Consider the following 11,127-nt stretch of genomic DNA (forward strand, 5'->3'; position numbering starts at 1 on the left):
CTCGGACGACCTTTAAGTGGCGTCGAGTTTATTGGGGCCCCCGTCAAGTCAAGGGAAATTGGTAGTTGCACTTGAGGTACACCTCTGTGCGGTCGCACCTCACAAGTGAGGGGGATATTTCTGGTTTAGGGATCTTGACACCGGTTATGACCTTGCCGTTGGCCCTTAAACGTTAGGATGTACAATTTCAAATTGCAAGTTAATATTTTGTAGGATGTTAGTTCGGCTAGGAGAACCTTTGTATTAGAGAATATGTTAAGGTTAGCCAAACATCGCAATGTGGTAATGAAATTGTACATAATATGAAACTGTTATTTTAATGTTTTAATTTTGTTTCATATTTTAATAAATACGGCCGGGAGGGTCACTCCCTCCCGTCTTCCAAAAGTTCAGAACTGTTTCCGGTTTCCCATCCTTGGGGATTGTGTTGAGAGGGGGTGGCGGGTATCTCAGCCATATAACAGGGGGTGACCAGTCAAACGTTTATGAAGGGCCTTGCACTGTGCTGCAACACGGGTTAATGTGTTTTAAGTATCTTTTGGTCTGTTTGAGCTAGAAACAAAATGTTTTTGTTTTTAAAATCTGTAGATGATGTATTATGTGGCAAATGCAGCAAATTCATAATTATCCAGAAAATACAGCAGCCACAAAATGTCATAATCCCAGTGGCCCTGGTTACAGTTGACTGAGCTAACTATAACTTGCGCCTTCTCCATGCAGGGCTTTTTTAACTTCCCATATTACATCACTCATTGCATGTTAAATTATATTATTGATGACATCACTGATGACATCTCAAATGACATGAGTTGCTTCCATGTGTAAAGCAATTGTAATATGCAATATATTTGGTAATAAACAGTGATTCTCTCAAATCAAGTTCGCTCTACTGTGGAAATAAACTCAAATTTCACCTTTGCCCTCTAGTAAGAAGTGTTTGGATGTGTGTTTATTAGCACAGCTGCGCTAAATAACAAGTTATTGTGCTACATTTATTTTCATTTCATAAATATATGCTGCTTCTCATAAGCCATCACATGGAAGATGAGTCATCAGTTACACACTTATGATTGACACTAAACAGACTTTTTATTTCTTCTCTCCTTCCTTCCATCATTTTTGTAAAGCGCTCTGATATCCTTCGGGATCTTGTTCGGGCTATATAAAACTTTAAAAATAAATAAATGTCCATTCCTCTGACCATTTTTTATCTTTCACGCTTAGAAGCTTAGGCCTGTTGGCCTACCCACGCAAGCCATTGGGGCTCTCACCTGCCATTGTTTGACCTAGTGAGTACCCCCTTCTTATTCAGGGTGCAGATAAATTGGTGAGGCTCGCTCTCTCAGATCAGAATCTCTGTTTCTGGCGGATGTGCCGCGCATAAAGAGAGCTGGCACTGGAGGCCGCTCCTTTGGACTGCTGGCGCCACAGCTGTGGAACACCTTGCCGCTGACACTCCGGGGAGCTACTAGTTTACTCGCATTCAGGAAAGGCCTAAAAACCTGGCTGTTTGCTCTCTAGGTTGTTCTCTGTTTTTTTCTGTTTCTGCTTCCCACTTTGTTTTTATTACTGTGTTGTGTTATTCTGCTGTAGGTCTCATTATTAAAAGCGCCGGGACACTCTTTTTGAGTAGCCGTGCGCTATATAAAAATAAATATAACATAACATAACATGGAGTTGTGTCAACCCGTGTGAGAGGCTAACCCGCTATATCATTGACAGGTGTGCTGTTATAGATATCTTTATTTGTTCAATTAATAAAAATTAGTACTAATGTGTAGCCTAAATAACATTACATCAGTCACATTGTAAAAATGTACTATAATATCTAGTTCGCCAATAAAATACTATATAGAACACAACATTCATGTTTTACAACAACAGCGTGCGTTACTAAGTTAAAATGTTCAACAAACAAGAGGAACTAAAAATTTAAAAATCACCTGGTCACCACTAAACAGAATACAGTGCGATTGTGGAGTAGAGAAGAATTTAGTCCCTGAAGGCATACTCAGTTATTCTAGCCACTCCACCGGATAACAGAACATTGACACAGGGACTTTAGGGGGAATATAACTGATCCAAAATACCTACTTTACAGGTCAGTGCACTGAGCAAAGTATAAATGCACGAAAGTGTAAATACTGGCTGACTGATTCCTTATAATTATTTCAAATCAAAAATAAACCTGCTAATCCCTAAAGTGTACTCTTCGCTTGTTCATAACACTTGACAAGAGTGCACTAGTACAAACAGTGAAACAGATCCTAAGTAGCACCCGAAAAACGGACGTTCTGCTCTAAATACTGATCAGAATACAATGTACAAGAATGCTAGAGACAGGCTAATCCCTAAAGTGCATTAATTTCTGTTTAATGTAAAAAAAATACTGCGTAATAACTAGTACATAATTCACTTACACATTATCAAGATTTACAATACTTTAAGAACTTTGCTAAATAAAAAATACTATGCAATTACAGGTCAGAAAGCAAGATAAGGCATCCTTAAATTGTATTTTGCACTGGACTATACAGCAGGAAAGTTGAAGAAATTGAACTCAATATCTAAAGCTTCGCCTATTTACGTACCCCAAATCAGATAGTACCCAAGTTGTGTCCTTCACAGCGATAAAAAATCCATGGTTGAAAAAGCAGATGCTATTCTATATATAAAATTTTGTCACTTTACAGATCTTAAGTCAAATCAGATCATACTTCATGGACCAGTAAGCATTGGACAACAAACATACCACTAAATTACATACATTTAACTGGCCAGATTTCCACAATTTGACATTCACCTATAAATTGATTCCGAAAATGCAATTAGTTCCTGATTAACAGGGCCAAGAAATCTTAATTTCACTGATCAAAGCAGAAAGCTACACATATTTAAAAGAGTGCATTAACTATCAGGTCAAAATCACAAGGTTGATTTTTCACAAGCTTAATACATCACATTCCCAGACCATCTTCCGAATACAATTTACTGAACCATTCATCAAGTTATTTGATTGCCAAATCGTACATTTAACCCATCAGCGAATAATTTGGGAATTAGTACTCTGTAGACTTCTGCGTATGGGTTTTTACAACTGAGCAAAGGCCCGGTCTAATAAAACATGGTCACAGAAAGTTTTTACAAAGGTTCAATAGATATAGACAGTTACAAATGGCTTGCACCAGCGATTCAAGACGATAGGCGTATCCTCTGCAACATTTGCAGGAATTAGAGGCAGATTTATAAGAGGCTTGCGCAGTCAGGGTGTCATTATTTTTGATGCACTGACCGAGATCTCGTAGATGCCCTCCAAGAAACTAACTGCCATGCACCTTCGTTAGCCTATGAGGAAATCAGGTGCCTTCAGTATGCAGACAACATAATTTTACTAAGCCAAACTCCAATCGGTTTACAACGTGGAATAAGCGCATTAGCCAAATACATGGAAGTGCAAGGGCTAGAATTAAATCTATCAAAAACAAAGGTAGTACAACTAGTGGACGCTAAATATAAGAAATACATATAGCACATCGATGGTTTCAAAGTAGAGGCAGTTGTCTCATACAAATATCTTGGATTTAAGGTGGAACAAAGATTGAGTTATAAATCACAGCTCACCGCGATGAGGACCAAAACCTTATATATGGCTTTAATCTACTAAAAAAGAAACTAAGTTGTCGATTGCAAATTGGCTGGGAAATTCGCAGACTTCTGGCCTCGCAAAGTAAGAAATCTCTGTTTTTTTGCAATTTGCAGTGTTTGCGATCGCAAAATAGTTTCATATATATGCCCCCTAGTATCCAGGTTCCAGGACCCAGGAATCAGTACCCTGGATCCAGGCTCAAGGACATGGGACCCAGTACCCAAGGCCCCTCCCCAGGACTCAGTACCCAGTACCTAAGCAGCATGACCCAGGTCGTAGGGCCCTGGGTCCCGGGAACGAAGGCACGTGACCCAGGCCCCTGGACCCCGGCCCAAGGAGCTGTGATCCAGACCCAGATACAGGACTCAGGACCCAGCCCCTAGGACTCAGGACTCGGGACCCATGACCTAGAACCCAGGACCCATGACTCAGGCTCTTGGACCCAGGAATCAGTACCTGGGACCCAAGTCCCAGGACCCATGTTCAAGGATTCAGGACCCGGGACCCAAGCTCCAGGACTCAGGACCCATGACCCAGTTCTGAAGCCCCAGGACTCAGAACCCAAGCCACGTGACCCAGGCCTCAGGACCCTGGCCCCAGAAACCATGACCCAGACCCCCGTACCCAGGCCTAAGTACCTAAACCCCAGGAGTCACAACCCAGGGTTTAGGACCTATGACCCAGACCCTAGGATGCACACCCCAGGACCCAGGCACCAAGACCCATGACCCAGGCACAAGGACCTAGTACCCAGGATTCAGGATTTGGTGCCTAGGAGTCAGGACCCATGACCCAGTGAAGGAAGTGACCAGATTAGGGTCACCCGCAGTCACTTACGACCACCTCTCAGCCTTCCATAAAAATGAAGAGTCTGTCATACAGTTGAGAATACAAACCAATACATTTTTTCAGATACACTTGAGCGGAGCCCAGTCTGCCCAGTCTCTCTGGATTGCTGCAGAGGGATTGACATCAGCAAACATGGTGAGACATTATGTACAATTCAGAACCAATAAAGGCACACCCACAATGGAATTTACCAGGCAGATGCAGCTACACAAAGAAGTAAAGAAGGATACATTTCGATCCTGAGGCCGGGCACACAATATCTACTACTCAAGGTCGCTCAGTCCGTGCCCGCCGCTAGACTAGTGGGAGAAGGCCATTATCTAGTGGAAAAGGTATGCGCTAATAAGAACCGTGTATTCATTAGAAAAAGCAAGGCCCAACCTTGGAGAAATGAGACTTACCAAAAGCTGTTTTATCAGAAAGAGAAAGATTAGTTTCAATCATAGTTCAAAATGGCGGCCAAACATAAAATGGTCCCGCAAATGCTAACTTACATAGAACAATACATAATCAACACAGCCAAAACATTTTTATTCTAACATCAGAACATAGGACAAAGGCCACAGGATCCAGGAATCAATCACTGGCATCCAGGCCCCCGGACACAAACCCCAAGCCCATGTACTCAGGAGCTATGATCCCCAGGACTCCGGTCCCAGGCCCCTTGACTCAGACCCGGGACCCAGGTCCCAAGATCAGACCTCATGACTCAGGCCCCAGGACTCAAGACCCAGGCAACAGGTCTCGGGACCAAGGCCCCGGGTCCCAGGACCTAGGTGCCAGGATCCATTACATGGGACCCAAGACCCAGGCCACAGGCCTCAGTACTCAGGACCAGGCCCCATGACCAAAGCCCCAAGGCCCAGGCACCAGGACACAGACCCCAATCCCATGGACTCAGGAGCTATGATCCAAGACCCAGACCCCATGACTCAGGCCCCAGGACTCAAGACCCAGGCACCAGGACCCATGCAACAAAGACTCGGGACCAAGGCCACATGACCCAGGACTTAGGTGCCAGGATCCAGAACACAGAACCCAGGACCAGGCCCCATGACCAAGGCCCAGGACCCAGGCACCAGGACCAAGGCCACATGCCCATGGACTCAGGTCCAAGGCCTCAGGGCCCAGGACTCTTGACCCTTCACCCAGGCCCCATGACCCAGAACCAAGAAGCCATGACCCCGGCCCCAGGACTTAGGCCCCAGGGTGTCATATATGGGTGTCATATTATTGGTCACTGAGCAATCAAAGTCATTTTAACAGTCTTGGTTAAAAATATATCTCTCTGAGTGCTTGATATGATGCAGACAGGGCCGGACTGAGAACCCAAAGCATCTCTGGCAAATTTGTTGTGCCAGACCCCCTGCGTAGGGGATGCAAGTGTGAATATGTTTATTATGGAATAGAGAAATAGAGTATGCTCTAGGGCAAACGACTCATATGTCTAAAATATTTTCGCACAGGAAAAGATTCTCTGAAAATGGGTATATGTGATTGATAGCTGGCCATGACATTAACTCACGTCTAAAAGGTTTCCTGTGAGCCAAGGTATTGTAGGCATACACAGTATTTGTTAAAATACCTCTCACACACCAAAAGGGCCCTTGGTGTCATGCTTCATCATAGGGGTCTTCCCACCCCGCTGCAGGTTGGGGCGTGCTACGACTAGCGACTATGCTGGAGCACTTAGATATTGTAAGTGCTATGTGAGGTGTATTGAGTGAGTGTGTGTAGGGTCAAGACTGATATCGAAAAGTGAGATTAAAAAGAATACCTGGCCTTATGTAAGCAAAAATTATTTATTAGTCATAGGCTGGTTTCGTTAAAAACTGTGTAGCAGAGAAACTTTAGCTTAACAATGGGCTAGTTCTCCTGCTGATGTCAACATGTTTCGAGGCTTAATGCCTCTTCGTCAGGACGGGGTCAGATCCCACTATCACTCACTAAAGTTGCCATCAATGTGTGCTATGTGTATATACAAGTGAAAGGATGTAAGTTATAATACCACTGCGGTATGAGATTCAATTGGTAATTACAACCCTATCAGTATTTCTGAAGCGTGGGCGAGAATAATTACGAGTCAGTGCCCCATGAGCCAATCTGGAGGAAGGGTACACGGAAGCCGCGGATGAGGGAGGACGCGAGGATTGCTCGAGTATTAATGGAAGTTACATTCACACTCACTCAATACACCTCACATAGCACCTACAATGTCTAAGTGCTCCAGCGTAGTCGCTAGTCGTTACACGACCCGTCCCGCAGCGAGGCAGGAAGACCCCGATGATGAAGCATGACACCAAGGGCCCTTTTGGTGTGTGAGGGGTATTTTAACAAATACTGTGTATGCCTACAATACCTTGGCTCACAGGAAACCTCTTAGAGGTGGACCTTGTTTATTCATACCATTAACTGGCGGAGGGTGCGCCTACCTGAGTGCTTTCCAGCACTACCTCTTCACTCCCCCTTTTGATTTTTTGTTTACATGACATTAACTCCCCAACATTCTGGAGTTGGAGTTATTCCTTTTTCCCCCCTCACTGGCTTCATTATCCTAGAGCATTTCTCCACTCACCAGGATGCGCATGTGTGATAGGTGGGATAACCACATAGCTCAGGCTTAAATGAACAAAAGAGGTTAGAAGGTGGGGTGGAGCCTTAGTGGAATATGTGCTTTTGCTGGAACCCAGTGCTACGCACATGCAGTTTCTAGCCATTGACTTATTTTTCAACCGTTTTCACCTGGTACTTAAGCCCAATTAGCTGAATTGAAGTCTCCCAAAATGCAATAGGTTTTCAGATCCAAGCCTAATCTGGAGAATGCTCATGTGAACTCCACCACTAAACAAAGTATTGTTTGATTGTGGCATGAGTTAGAATGCAAGAATAAATCAAACAGATGAGCAGTAGGAAAAATATTCCCTTCAACCAAAAGAAGGAAAAAAGAATTGTAGGTTTGTTTTTCCACAATCCATAAAAACATGTTATGAGATTTTAAAAATTTGATTTGGCATTGAGGTTGTGTCAAATAAGTGAAGCAATCCTGACGCAAAATCTAGGCCTCAAAAGAAATATATATATATATATATATATATATATATATATATATATATATATATATATATATATATATATAAAGCTCAGGTCACCCAACGTTTTCGGGGGCACTCCGGGAAAAACTATGCCACGAGGCTCGGCAGCTCACAAGTCGCGGCCTGACGCGTTTCGCAATGCTGCTTCTTCAGAGGCCGTTTCTGTCTGCAACTCGGCAATGCGTGCTTCACCGGGAATTGAAGATGCTGCCTTCTGATAGGCCACAGGTTCCCAATGCTTTATGGTATCCGTAGTTCAGCACAAATTGACCCTGGATGGGTGCCAAGTTAGAACAGCCTATCAGAGCTTTATATATATATATATATATATATATATATATATATATATATATATTTATTTATTTTTTTACAAATCCTGCCATAAACAAACTGGAAATAGGGAGAAGCCTGGTAGTAGATCTGTTCTACTTAATTGATTGCAAAGTCTGCATTTTAAAATATTTTATGGTGTTAAGGCATCTGCTGCAGAGGTACCCAGTGAAATTCCAGGGAATAATAATGATGAGATTTAACGTATCTGTTGGAGAGATCTGTATTTTGTGTAGTCCCAGATATGAATGAAAGTAGTTCAGAAGATTAAGGTGTGTCCTGTCAAGCACATCATGTAACACGCAGATGACATTTTTTATCTTGTGTAGCTAGGTAAGTGGGTTACTGCTTTGAAAACAGAGATCATTTTTCTACTGGCAGTTCATAAATTGTAATCCTTCTAATATAGCTCAGTGAGCTATGATGGACATGAGAGTCCTACACCATGTAACGCATCGTGTACATTGATGTGCATACTTACATGAGTTATTGTCAATGGATAATATGTATGTTATGCAAAGCACTTTAACACCCTGCACTGGGATGAGTAGTGCTATAAAAGAAATAAAATAGTGCTATTTAAACTGTTTATTGTGTAAATACTGGGACAGACTAACACATGCAACATTCTTACAGTGCATGGACTTGTGTACACTGACAATCAAAGTAAAAAGCGACACTGCATGCCTTTCTTAGGTACCTGTGAAGAGATGGCAAGCTGTGTCAGTGGCATAGCTAGGGGGTGCGGAGGGGGCGGCATGAGTTTTGGGAGCGGCATCCGGCTCCCCTCCTCCCTGCTCTCACCTGAGGCTGTTTGGCCGCACAGCCCCCCTCCCCCTGCCGATCTTAATTGCGGCTGTTGCAGCTAATGAATAGTCAACACCCCCCTCCACCGCTCTTCCATCACACCGCCATGGGCAGCAAAAGCAGGGGCCGCCACGGGCGGTCTAAGACCTAGCTACGCAGGTGAGGTGTGTGCTTTTGTTTCTCTTCTGTTGCATTTGCATTTAAGTGTGACGTTCCACACAGCCTCCAGTCGCCAACTCAATCAGAAGTACGCCTGATGGCCCCTGAACCTTGGCCCAGCTGGAGGTGAAAAAACACTGGATCGTCGCCTGCACATTGCTTTTGGGAATGGAAAGCAGACTAAATGTGCAGGCGCTGCAGAACATGTCCCGGTGTTTCAAAATTATACCGGGACAAGTTCAGCATATTTGTGTGTGGCCAATCTTCTTGGCAGGGTGGTGGACGTCCACCGGTGCAAATAATGATGATTTGAAATCAGGACTCATCAGCTCCAAAATCAGGACTCATGGGCTGATTTAAATGTTAGCAAAATAAAAATACAATTTTGCAAGATGATTAGAAATCAGGACTCATCAGCTTCAAAATCAGGACTCATCTGCTGATTTCAATGTTAGGACAATAAAGTTACAAATGAACAAGATGATTTGAATTCAGGACTCATCACCTCGAAAATCAGGATTCATCTGCTGGTTTCAGATTTGGTAATGTATGCTTATATAGCAGCACAATGATTTGAGTTCAGGATTCATCAGCTCCAAAATCGGGATTCATCTGCTGATTTCAATGTTAGCAAAATAAAGTTACAAATTAACAAGATGATTTGAAATCAAGACTCATCTGCTGATTTCAATAATAGAAAAATAAAGTTACAAATTAACATGATGATTTTCAATCAGGGCTCATCAGCTCCAAAATCAGGACTCATCTGCTGATTTCATATTTTGTAATGTACGCTTATAGAGCACCAACATGATTTAAATTCAGGATTCATTAGCTCCAAAATCGGGATTCATCTGCTGATTTCAATGTTTGCAAAATAAAGTTCCAAATTAACAAGATGATTTGAAATCAGGACTCATCAGCTCGAAAATCAGGATTCATCTGCAGATTTCAAAGTTAGCAAAATAAAGTTACAAATTAACAAGATGATTTGAAATCAGGACTAATCAACTCCAAAATCAGGACTCATCTGCTGATTTAAATGTTAGCAAAATAAAGTTACAAATTAAAAAGATGATTTGAAGTCAGGACTCATAGGCTCCAAAATCAGGATTTATCTGCTGATTTCAGATTTTGTAATGTATGCTCATATAGCACCAACATGATTTGAAATCAGGGTTCATCAGCTCCAAAATCAGGACTCATCGGCTGATTTCAATGTTAGCTAAATAAAATTACAATTTTGCAAGATGATTTGAAATCAGGACACATCAGCTCCAAAATCAGGACTCATCTGCTGATTTCAATGTTAGCAAAATAAAGTTACAAATTAACAAGATGATTTGAATTCAGGACTCATCAGCTCCAAAATCGGGATTCATCTGCTGATTTCAACGTTAGAGAAATAAAGTTACAAATTAACAAGATGATTTGAAATCAGGACTCGTTAGCTCAAAAATCAGGATTCATCTGCTGATTTCAGATTTTGCAATGTATGCTTATGTAGCACCAACATGATTTGAATTCAGGATTCATCAGCTCCAAAATTATGATTCATCTGCTGATTTCAATGTTAGCAAAATAAAGTTAAAAATTAGCAATATGATTTGAAATCAGACCTCATCAGCTCCAAAATCGGACTCATCTGCTGATTTCAATGTTAGCAAAATAAAGTTACAAATTAACAACATGATTTGAAATCAGGACTCCTCAGCCTGAAAATCAGGATTCACCTGCTGATTTCAGATTTTGAAATGTATGCTTATATAGCACCAACATGATTCGAATTCAGGATTCATCAGCTCCAAAATCGGGATTCATTTGCTGATTTCAATGTTAGCAAAATAAAGTTACAAATTAACATGATGATTTGAAATCAGGACTATTCAGCTCCAAAATCAGGACTCATCTGCTGATTTCAATGTTAGCAAAATAAAGTTACAAACTAACAAGATAATTTGAATTCAGGGCTCATTAGCTCTAAAATTAGGATTCATCTGTTGATTTCAGTTTTTGCAATGTATGCTTATGTAGCAGCAACATGATTTGAATTCAGAATTCATCAGCTCCAAAATCAGGACTCAACTGCTGATTTCAATGTTAGCAAAATAAAGTTACAATTGTGGATGATGATTTGAAATCGGGACTCATCATCTCCAAAATCCAAACTCATCTGCTGATTTCAATGTTAGCAAAATAAAGTTACAATTGTGGATGATGATTTGAAATCAGGACTCATCAGCT

At 41.8% G+C, this 11,127-nt stretch overlaps 1 long non-coding RNA gene across 1 annotated transcript in view; it reads left to right on the forward strand.

Moving 5' to 3' along the window:
• Positions 1-925, forward strand: part of LOC147677620 (uncharacterized) — a 61,876-nt gene extending 60,951 nt beyond the window's left edge. Inside the window, exon 3 of the long non-coding RNA XR_015302447.1 lies at positions 454-925. This is a non-coding gene — a long non-coding RNA (uncharacterized LOC147677620). The remainder of the gene's footprint in view (positions 1-453) is intronic.
• The last annotated feature ends 10,202 nt before the right edge of the window (positions 926-11,127 follow it).

Source organism: Lissotriton vulgaris, chromosome 12 (assembly GCF_964263255.1).
Source record: "Lissotriton vulgaris chromosome 12, aLisVul1.2, whole genome shotgun sequence".
NCBI classification, from domain to species: Eukaryota; Metazoa; Chordata; class Amphibia; order Caudata; family Salamandridae; genus Lissotriton; species Lissotriton vulgaris.